At 31.2% G+C, this 12,318-nt stretch overlaps 1 long non-coding RNA gene across 1 annotated transcript; it reads right to left on the minus strand.

Moving 5' to 3' along the window:
- Positions 1-8,330: 8,330 nt before the first annotated feature.
- Positions 8,331-11,520, minus strand: LOC136971323 (uncharacterized). Its single transcript, XR_010880142.1, has 4 exons — positions 11,251-11,520; positions 10,832-10,930; positions 8,567-8,691; positions 8,331-8,466 (listed from the first exon to the last, which is right to left on the minus strand). It is a non-coding gene; the product is annotated as an uncharacterized lncRNA (long non-coding RNA).
- Between the last annotated feature and the right edge of the window lie 798 nt (positions 11,521-12,318).

Raw genomic sequence — 12,318 nt, forward strand, 5'->3', positions numbered from 1 at the left:
TGTCATGTCTACGGTAAACCCACCGCTTACCCGTCGCTGGCCGTTACCGACCTTGGCGACACTCTGAGAATTCATTGTCCGGTCACATTTGAAATGTTACTACTCTAGATGTTGTAGAGTATGATGTCATGTCTACGGTAAACCCACCGCTTACCCGTCGCTGGCCGTTACCGACCTTGGCGACACTCTGAGAATTCATTGTCCGGTCACATTTGAAATGTTACTACTCTAGATGTTGTAGAGTATGATGTCATGTCTACGGTAAACCCACCGCTTACCCGTCGCTGGCCGTTACCGACCTTGGCGACACTCTGAGAATTCATTGTCCGGTCACATTTGAAATGTTACTACTCTAGATGTTGTAGAGTATGATGTCATGTCTACGGTAAACCCACCGCTTACCCGTCGCTGGCCGTTACCGACCTTGGCGACACTCTGAGAATTCATTGTCCGGTCACATTTGAAATGTTACTACTCTAGATGTTGTAGAGTATGATGTCATGTCTACGGTAAACCCACCGCTTACCCGTCGCTGGCCGTTACCGACCTTGGCGACACTCTGAGAATTCATTGTCCGGTCACATTTGAAATGTTACTACTCTAGATGTTGTAGAGTATGATGTCATGTCTACGGTAAACCCACCGCTTACCCGTCGCTGGCCGTTACCGACCTTGGCGACACTCTGAGAATTCATTGTCCGGTCACATTTGAAATGTTACTACTCTAGATGTTGTAGAGTATGATGTCATGTCTACGGTAAACCCACCGCTTACCCGTCGCTGGCCGTTACCGACCTTGGCGACACTCTGAGAATTCATTGTCCGGTCACATTTGAAATGTTACTACTCTAGATGTTGTAGAGTATGATGTCATGTCTACGGTAAACCCACCGCTTACCCGTCGCTGGCCGTTACCGACCTTGGCGACACTCTGAGAATTCATTGTCCGGTCACATTTGAAATGTTACTACTCTAGATGTTGTAGAGTATGATGTCATGTCTACGGTAAACCCACCGCTTACCCGTCGCTGGCCGTTACCGACCTTGGCGACACTCTGAGAATTCATTGTCCGGTCACATTTGAAATGTTACTACTCTAGATGTTGTAGAGTATGATGTCATGTCTACGGTAAACCCACCGCTTACCCGTCGCTGGCCGTTACCGACCTTGGCGACACTCTGAGAATTCATTGTCCGGTCACATTTGAAATGTTACTACTCTAGATGTTGTAGAGTATGATGTCATGTCTACGGTAAACCCACCGCTTACCCGTCGCTGGCCGTTACCGACCTTGGCGACACTCTGAGAATTCATTGTCTGGTCACATTTTAAATTGAATAAGGGACTCATAAGGGAATAAGGGGTCTTAGTGATATGGTATAATGTACTTTACGTTTTTGTGTTTTTTAAAAGTAATGGCATTCGTTATTTTTCATGTTCAATGAGAATTATATTGTTTTTTGTGGTGTCGTTTGGTATATAATTAAGAGTGGTGATGTTTATCGATTTTTTATTTATGTTGTATGTGTAATTGTTTTACATTATTGAATTTGATTTTCGCATTGTGGCCCTTTTGCCAAAATGGTATTTTTGATGTGACATAATCTGTGTATGATTCTGTCCATCAAAAATGTGTAATTATATTTGTGATTAACTATTAAATTTAATCATTATATAATTAATAAATAAATACAATTCGAAATATATTTTTTTAAGTAAGATAACAATTAAATATTACACATTATTATTTTATAATTATGTATTTTAAATATACTACTTAAATCTTTATTATAAGTCATTTGCCATTGTGTTTGTATTTCGTTTTAATATTAAGTAAATAGTAATATTCTTTGTATATAATTTGTTGGTTGTTATTTAAATTGTTTTCACGTGTTTTATAAAAACAATATATTAATTAACAATTGAATATTCAATTGAAGTATTCTTGTATATTTTTGAATTATGCAATTAGATTTATTTAGCTATTGACTGCCGTAATATTTTTAAACATAAGAGGAGAGAACCCTGAAAGCATCCCGAAACGATGACTTTTAATAATTATGCGAAAATGCTTTTTACTGAATTGATTATATGTGTGCAGTCGTTTTGAGGAGTGGTTCAGAAGAAAAATTATTAAGATTTTAGCAATATCGCACTAATAAATACAATTTTCTAGTATAAATCCCTAAATTTAAAAATTCTAAATTGAGAATGGAAATATAAAATGAAATAATAAAATAGGAGAATAGTTGGCTAGTTTTTGGTGATATCGTTGGTGATTACCGTCTTCGTTTTGGTTTTGTTGGCAACACTTTTGTGACTTTATAGTCGTTTGATGGAGAATTGTCAAAATACGACGTGGTAAGTTTGTTTTATGACGTAAATTTATGCCAGTAATTAGTTTTTGGAGAAATTATGTCCACTCAGTTGGTCATAAATATAAATATTAAGCTGAGAGAAAGGCTAGAAATTTTTTAACTGGTTAAAAAACTCAATCAAGATAACTTTGGTGTTAAACAAACACAATATGTAAAAACATTGTAAACTTTCTAGAAAATATGATATTATGAATTCATATGACATCAGAGTCACATTTTAAATTGTTTTCTGAATAACTCAATATTTCCCTGATTATGACAGGAAAATCCTCTATATAGAAAGGGGAGGAAATGTTTTCTGAGTAATAATGGACATGAATTTCAGGAAAAAATAATTGTTGCTTTCTTTCAGACATTTTACCACTATCAAATATTATCATCATTTCAGTTTGGTTACAAATTGTTTCTATTTGAGTAAAAACAATCTAAAAGAAATGTAAAAATGTATCCTAGAAACATTATAAGGGATTGTTACTAGACATATTTACCTAGACTATTTAAAACTTGCTTTTGGCAATGCTAAATGATTGGAAAAACTAAGAATATTATCCTAAAATGGTATATGAAATCAATGTTTTTGTTAAAATACACAAAAAAATGCTCGTAAAGTATTAGATATGGCTATTTTGCTGCAGACCGCTCTGGTAGTGGACCGTGTAAGCCGAAATCTGTCTGATTGTGTTTAGGCAAGCTGTTTTTGCCAAAAGCGTTGTAAGACGACCCATTTTTTGACGATGTGAAAGAATAATGGTTTGCCTGGCTTTCAGCGATCGAAAAAATTATTGTGATACGCTCCTGGTAGTCGACTAAGTGGTGAAATAATGCTGAGTTTTTGGGAGATAAGGAGAGCTCCGAGATTTGGGTGTGTATTTTTTACAAAGTGCCTATTACCAAGCTCTCTCGTTCTTTTGCGGTTGCCATGTTTGTCAAGCTCTTGACAAAGATAAACCGTCGTGCGACCTGCCGGTCGATGACTGGGTGAACGGCCTGTGTGATCGAATTATTCTTTTCGTAATGTCAACAAAGGTCTAATAAAAAATGTTTTAGTTTTCAAGATATGCATAGAGCAGACTTTATTTTCATATATGAATTTTGCTTTCTGTGCTATTATGTATTGTAATAAAAAATATCAAAGTCCAAACGGCTGTAAATGGTCAACTACTGGTGCCATTATGCTATATTTAGTGTGCCAAGTTTGGTTATGTGGCAGTTGTAATAAAAATAAATTGTTAAATAAATACATATTTAGAGTAGCATGAAAGTAACTTTGAAATTAAAATTTCCATTATAATTAAATTAATTTTGAATATACAAGTTGTCTTTTTTGTATTCATGTCTCATTTAAGTCTCTGTTCATAGAAATAAGTTTTATATATTGTATAAATTTATACAATGAACAATATTAAATAAATTTGCAATACCAATGTTATACACAAAATAGTATATCTATATTACAATATCTAATAGTAAATCTAACAATAAAAATATACAAAAATATTTTTGTTAATCAGTGGCATGTTATCCTATGGGCAAAAAGGGCATTTGCCTGGGGCCTCCGCTAACAGGTGGCCCCAAATCAATCTTTTACAAGAAAATATTTTTCTCAAAAAATTCTCCCAAATAAAAATGTCTGAAGTCAACAGTGGGGCCCACTAATTCAAATTCACATGGGCTTCATGAAGCTATAATATGCCACAGTCATTAACTTATTTCAATTTTTTTTGTTATGCTTTGATTTTTTCAAGTTATCAAAAGTAATAAGATTTTTTTCTAAAAATGCCATAAACTTAGTGTATTTAACAAATATCATAATATATTATGATAGACTCACATTAGCATTGCTACTTGTGGGACTGTCTGTAAGTGTTGACGTTAACCAGTAGTTGACTTAAACCCATAGCATGTAATTTTTGTTTTCAAAGAAAGTTATACTGCATACCAATTGTTAAATTTCACTATATACTTCATTTTAAGACTACAGTTTCTATTTTCTGATAATTTTTGTAAATCTTATCCACCATAATCCTGGAAATAATGTTATGTGAATAAATAATTTTGCTGATTCAGTAAAAACATCAATTGAGAACATAAAAAAGCATTGAAATTTATAATTCTCTTTGTTTGATAGCCAAAAGATTACTTATTAGTTTTGGTTTTGGCATTTTAAAAACAAAATCTCTTAATATAACTGTACAATGTAAGATCATAGTACTTTTCATATGTTATGCATATAAACTTTGAAACATCCTGAAATTTTGAATACAAAAATCAGTTAAACTTATATTTTGTTCAAACTTTCTGAAAATAATAATAATAATAATTCTGTCAGTTAAGTGGAAGGGACATCGCCATTAACTAATATTACTTAGTATAACATATACTTTGAACTAGAAAAAGGTTAATGGTAGTTTTCCTACACCAAGGGTGGAGAACCTGTGACATTTTGTGGTTTCTAATGCTATCAAACAAAATATAGAGTGATGAAATTCAAGACAGCAAAATTAAACTTGTGTTATGAAAATATATTTTTTTCTTTCTCTTTTCCAATAAAAAATGTAATTAAGTGTAGTTTAAGTATATTGTTGGTGCACGTATACTAAATATATATAATTATGCAACCTACAATACATTGTGCAGGTTCACTAGGTCTTTCTGAAGTAGGATGAATCCTTTTAGTTAAAAAAAAAGATTCCTCATCTCTGTCCTGCAATCAAGTATAGGTTTCTGCTGAGACATCAAAAATCTGATATTAACAAATAGTTAATGTTAATGATAGTCCACTGTATTTAAATTAAGGGGGTTTCTTTTATGTGTGGAAGAAAGTATGGCTGCAGAAGAGAAACAGTAAAACATTTTCCACACAAGTTTCATAACAATCAAAAACACTTGGCAGTTATTACTTTGTAAATGTCAATTATTTGCTAATCTGACAATTAGATATTTGTATGTTTTGTAATCATATTGAAAAAAGGAGGAATAGCATAACATATGAGCTAGTTCTAAAATATGCTTGCGACGAGTAGGTGTATTGTTTATACTCAGTAAAAAATATCTAAGTGCGCAGAATATTTGTGTATTATTATTTTGGATTAAAATGATCAACTTGAAGATTACCTTAGCCTGCATATTGTGTTTTATTGTGTTCTAATAATTTAGCTCTTACCACGTGTCATAGCACCAATATAAACTAACAGTTTGTTATACAATAAAGATACCGATAAAGATTTTAACAGTTCTAAATATATCCACTGGACCATATTTGAAAGTGTGATTCTCAATGCTGATTAGAAGTTACTGTGTGTTTGATAGACAAATATCTGATTAGACAGAATAACTTAGAAATTTGCATTATTTGAAAAATGATTTGGAGAATATTTTGAATACTGGATCAGAGTTAATGTATCTGGAAATATGGAATGCAAAACTTTTCTTAGAACCTTACAGAAAGTTATTAATATCTTGTTACAAATAAAGATTTTTCACATACTGTATTGAACTGCACTTTCAGGGGTTACCCAGTGGTAAAGAAACATTCTTATGATAGGGAGAATGACAACTAATAAAAAAGTTCTATATTGGAAGACTAAAGCAAGACGGAAAAGGATAAGGTGATTTTCAGTATACTCCAAACTGAAATGTAGGTAGTTTTATGATAATTTTTCAAATCCAAGAAACTTCTCTTGGCCTTATTTCCAGTTATAAATTTAGCTTTTTTTGAATATATATTAAACTCTTTTCAACTTAATCAAATCCAGAATCATTATCTGCTTATTGAAACTCTCCTTTTTTCACAAGAAAGGCTTGTCTACTACAAGCACTTATTTGTTGATTAATAATAATATCTTTCAGCATTTCCCTTGCCAAATTTTGCATTGTCTGTTTGTATAGAATCTGTAAATTTCTTATCATTTGAACTTGTTGCACTTCTCATCTGTTGATGATATGATAGATTCCTTACATATTTTCAGTGTTGACCAACTTACCAAAACAATGGACTTACAATGGATGACTTGCCTGCTCTTTCTTGACATTATTTCCATTCCTGATTTTGTCTTGCCTTACAGATGTGTGATAGATAATCAATTTGTAGTAGAGACTTTACATTAATACATTTCTTGTTTTGGTCTGTATAACATAATTGATGAGCAAATTCACTTGTTATTCCTCTTTACAACTTCTTACCTACCATCTCAATTCCTGATTCTGCTTCATTTCCTTCCTCATCCAAGTCAGTGTGTGACAGATTATGTGAAATCATGCTATTTTCTGCCTTCTTGATGGTTCGACATGTGCCCGTGCTGCAGCAGCTTTGTCAACAGCTTGCTTTACGTTGATCTTTCTCTAGACATAGTTATCGATGTTGCAAAAAATGATCCTCGAGTCTTCTTTGGTATTTAGCCTGTACAGTGTGGATTATTCCAAGGTCAGCTATGCAAAGCTCTCAACTTGCATTTTTCCCAGATGGGACCAAAATCAAGTAGTTCTCATCTGACAGCTGAATTCTTTACTTCTTAAGTTTCATCTTTTAATCTAGTTTATTCAAGTATTTATTAAAAAGCTTTGCATCATCCAGGCTTGGCAGTTTGCAGTGTGTAGTTATATAGAACAGAGCATGCATTGTTCATACAAATGTTCTTGTTGATTTTGCAATGATTAAGGGCATAATCTTCTCCAAACCTATATCATGTACAGTGGATATAAGTGATCATTCTTCATAGCCACATCATTCTTAAGTTAAAAGGGAAGTGCCTGTTTCATGAAATAATGTTTTCAAGCCTGTTTCATCAGGATTGAAAATGTCATCTGTGCTGTATTTGAATATTGTATCTTGCCTGTAGGCTATGCACATGCTATGTGCAATAAAACATCAATTTTTTCTCTGCATATAGCTTTTGAAATAATTCCATACTTTTCACAAAATCATGTAAAAAGAAGGAACCGTTCATCGGACAGTGGCATGCTTGAACCTCTTGAAACCAGATGAAAGTAACTTTCTGCACATCCTCAAACTGTGTGCTATGCATTTTGTTCCTGTCGGACCCAACTATCCCTAGTAGTCATCGTCTGTGGTGGCGACATTCCTGTCCTGTAGTCTGAGAGGTCCAGTCACTGTTGTCATCCACTCTTTTATAGGTTTTCACCTTTGTTGTTCTTGGTACTTCCAGACTATTTTAATATGGTTAACAAAGAACCCAGTCCACCAACCACACCAGCCTTGACTTAAGGCATCTTCTAGACATGCCCCCTTTTGTGCAGTCATCTATGAAATTTCATAATTATTTTCATCTAGCCCATCCCAGTGTTTTGAGATATACTGGGAATGTTCAGTATAGTGAAAAACCTTTGGTACTCTGAAATTTATATTGACAATTCTCAAGCCAATATATTATTTGTATATTTAACAGTAAAAAATAAGCAAATAAGCTCTCAAATACACTTTTTAATTTTCTTTAAAACTATATTATTTTATTTTAAACAAATACAACAAATCCAAAAATCTTTTTTATACCATATTGAACAATAACAAAAAAAGGAAGGATTCCAAAAAATGCAATAAAATGAAATTTGTGATTGCTATGACAACAAACTATTTAATCACATTAAATTACAAATATTATAAATGACAAGTATTAATTCCTTACAGATATAGTGAAATATAGTATGAAAATTTAAACAGAATGCTTCTTTATTTATCTAAAATATAAATTTTACAATAATTCATAATTAATAGTCTGTTTTTACAGTGATCTCTATTACATTAAATATGATATAGAAAATTTAAACCTAATTTTATTGTGTTTAATTAAAATAGGTATTAGTCGAAAATAAAAATGAAGACTAAATCAAACTCTGAATGCCAGTTTTTACAAAATTTAAAATTAAAATGGTCCTAGGAATGCAAAAATATAGTTCACTGACCATTTGTAGAAGAAAATGTTGTGTGCTTTTTCCATAATGGAAATGTTTGTTAAAGGATTGTAGTGACAAAGTTCAATATCAACATTTTTTAAAGGATATTCCCATCATCGGTTACAGGTGTCGTAGAGTAGAAATATTAAAAAAATTTTTATCTGTGGAGCAGATAACCTGAACAATTAAAAAAAGCATTATTTAAAATTGTAGATTCTAAAATATGAATAAATGTAGTGATGATTTAAAATAAATGTAATCACTTCCAGCCACTTACCATTGAGTCGATTGTCCACAAAGTAATTTTCATACATAGATGATACGTAGCTGCTCTAGTGGTACGTCAGAAGCCTACACGATGTCACATAACTCCCGGCTATAACTTCTCACAATCGGTTAAAGCTATTAAACATGTAAAAAGTAAAAAGTCAGAATCATCAATGTATTCCAGTTACATAGAAGAGTTGAAAAAACTAGCTATTTTTAATATGAAAGTAAAAGAACAAAAGTTAAAATTCTACTTAAGCTTCATTTTCATCAATTTATATCCATATTAATAAAAATTAAACCATTTGCTAAGAGAAATAAAACAATTTCTTTAAAAGAAATGGTTTATTTAAAATTGTTACATTTTCTAAAATTTAACATTGTATTAAGCAAAAGTAAGAGTTAATTATAGCTTAGATAGAACTTCTGTTTATATAATTGACATTCTGGATGTTAATGCAAGTAAATTAAGTGCAGTGGTGTGATTTGATTTGTGTAAAGCTGCAGATTTGAGTATTGCATGTTGTTAAGTTGTATACTTTAAGAATGAGCAATCGTGTTAAATTGCCTCAATTGAAAATAATACTCAATAAGGAAATATTTAAAAAATTAGTTTTGTTTCATTAATTATATTGGTAAATGTACAAACTAATAAATTAGTAATTTTGTTGATTAACTTCAATTTTTCTTTCAAACTACGTTATAATTAGAATGGGTACACAAATGCATTAAATTAGATTTGTGGTCCATATATATTTGTAGTCAATAAATTCATTTGGATTTTTACAATTGTAAATTGCATAATCAACAGCAAACTAAATTGATATACCTTTGTACAAACATCATCTCACAAATAAAAATATTTAGTCAAGTGAAATCTTGATAGGTTAAAGCTTTATTTGTGTATATAAAATTGATTAGTTCTTAAAATGGGGAAGAAATTGTTTTTCATCACAATAATACAAGATTAATATTCAAATATATTTACTATACAATCACACAAAAAATTATAAATAATATATCACATATAATCATAACATATAACAACAGCATATCATATAAATAATATTAGAATTCACAATAAAATACATTAAAATTAATATTATACAAGGAATGAAAAGGTACATAATTAATCAGTATAAGCTATACACCAACCAAAGCCGAATACAATCGGGCGAGAAATGGCTATAATACTAATAATTTAATAGACAATTTATAGCTTATATATGATGGAAGAGGAGATCGGGCCGAAGGTCTGGGTAGCGTAACTGGTAACGTGTCTGCACGGATAGCAGAAGTTGCGGGTTCGAGTCCCGCTTCGGGCCGATTCTTTTCTTCCAGTAATTCTAAATTATTATTTAAATTATTTAATTAATTGTAATTATTAAATTTATTAAGAGATGGCGCCTAACTTCTACCTCTAATGCCAAATTGTCTATTAAATTATTAGTATTATAGCAATTTCTTGCCCGATTATATTCGGCTTTGGTTGGTGTATAGCTTTACATGTATCAGGTGTAGTAAGGATGTTTGATCAGTATAAGAAAACATAAGTAATAACAAAACATTATTATTATTATTATATTATTGCCGATTCCAAAAAGTAATAATAAATTTAGGAAGGTGGTTTTGATTTGGAATTAATCAATGGCAATATGATATTTGTATATATAAAACTGTTTAAGTATGTACTCTATTTGACTAATTGAAATAATAAGCTAAAAATTAATTTTTTTTAGTGCTGTTATTAATAGATAGAAATTTTAAATTCTCATCAATAATTTTTCAACAATTTACATTAAGATATAACTCTTTGCCAATGCTTTTCTTAATGTTTATAATTTATCTTAATATCAAATAAATATAATTTGAAGGACTAATTTATTCTAAATGTTTTTTCAGACTTTTGTAAGACCTAGAAAAAACTTATTCTCATCTGATTTGTATATGCTACAGAGAGAAGATTTTAGTGGAGGAAATCTTACCAATTTAAGTTTCCAATGGACTGAGTTTGTGGTATTTTAAACTTATTTTTTAATTTAAAAATATCTGTATCATTGAAAAATAATACATGAATTGTAAACTTTTGCTTTTATTAATAAACTATTTTTTCTAATTAAAATTGTAACTCTTGTTAATTTGAACGCCTGAATGAATAACATTACTTTTCAAGCATCATTATACAATAATGAACTCTTAGACTGGGCAATAAAGTTCTAAACTTTTATATATCATTTTTTACTGCATCAATGTATCATAAATTAAAATGCCTTACCTTTCTGTTGTGCTTATTAATTTTTTCAGCACAAGAAGTTTCCAAAATGATTGCAAGTGTCTTTGCAAAACGGATTACATTTGAGAATGATACTTCTTCCTAGAATAATTTAAGAATTTAATTATTAAGAATAGAAAAGATCGAGAAGATTGATTGATTGATTAATTAATTAAAGATCATTTCTTTAAACTAATTTTCTAATACAGAACATTAATTATTGTCTCATTGAAAAGAATATAAGACAATATCCAAGCGAATATAATAATAATATATTATTATTAATCTGATGGTTTAATTCGATGATAAATGGAAGCAACCTTAAATACTTTTAATGAAAATTTAAATCTAAAAATACTTTTACATTTAATATTCTATCGAGAATTATTCAATTTTGATCCTTTATAAATCAAAAAATTTACGTTGTCTGTGTAATTCGGGTTTATGTAATTCAACTTGTTCGAAAAATGTCGAAATGGAGCGAAAAATAACTCGCAAATGCCGAAAAACTTTCTATTTCAAGATGGCGCCGGAGATACGAAATCGAACGAATTCGAATCCTGGAACGTTACAACAATTGCGTCACGCGTTACGTCATAAGATCTACGTCAGAATATCTAATTGCAAATGTTTTGTTTAAAATGCTAAAATAGTCCCCTATTCGGTAAAACATCGTTATGAAATATTATAAATAAAATAATAAAAACGTATCCCGTATCCTCACAGGTAGCAAATCTAGGTTTAAAGCGTATCTAATTTAAGTTATTCAATTTTGATATCTTATTAATCGATAAATATGAAGTTACCTGCGTTACGCAAACTTTCGTTATTAAAATTCGTACAAAAAATGTCAAAATGGAGCGAAAAATAACTCGCAAATTCCGGAAAACTTTCTATTCCAAGATGGCGCCGGAGATACGAAATCGAACGAATTCGAATCGTGGAACGTTACAACAATTGCGTCACGCGTTACGTCATAAGATCTACGTCAGAATATTATCTAATTGCAAATGTTTTGTTTAAAATGCTATTTAAAAGGGTTTCGTGCAAAGAAATTGCCAACGAGTCGACCGAAACACAAGACAAACGTACGAAGAAGCGAAACGTGCCCACAGCCCAACTCGCCATTCGGGACACGAACGTTTAAGTGGCACAAAGCATTGGCAGAGGGTTACGTAAGTGCGGAAGATCGACCTTGTGGAAAGAGACAAAGAGCCTAAGGAAAAGAATTCTTTGTGTCCAGCCTGTATAGACAACTGTTAAGTGTATTAGTATTACGTGTGTTTGCGGATAATTAAATTCTCGCAAAATAAGCCGTTGTAACTAATACATAAATTCAATGGAGAAGTCGGAGGTCAAAGGGCCAAATTTTTGACCTGTCCAAGGAACATCCCATGCTTCAGAATGCGGTCTACGTCCATCAGACAATGTTAGACAGTATAATTTAGTTATAATTACGATAATTTACGATGGAATTCGTATTTAAAGTT

The sequence above is a fragment of the Centruroides vittatus genome, unplaced genomic scaffold, assembly GCF_030686945.1.
Source record: "Centruroides vittatus isolate TY-2023 unplaced genomic scaffold, ASM3068694v2 contig_2460, whole genome shotgun sequence".
Lineage (NCBI taxonomy): Eukaryota > Metazoa > Arthropoda > Arachnida > Scorpiones > Buthidae > Centruroides > Centruroides vittatus.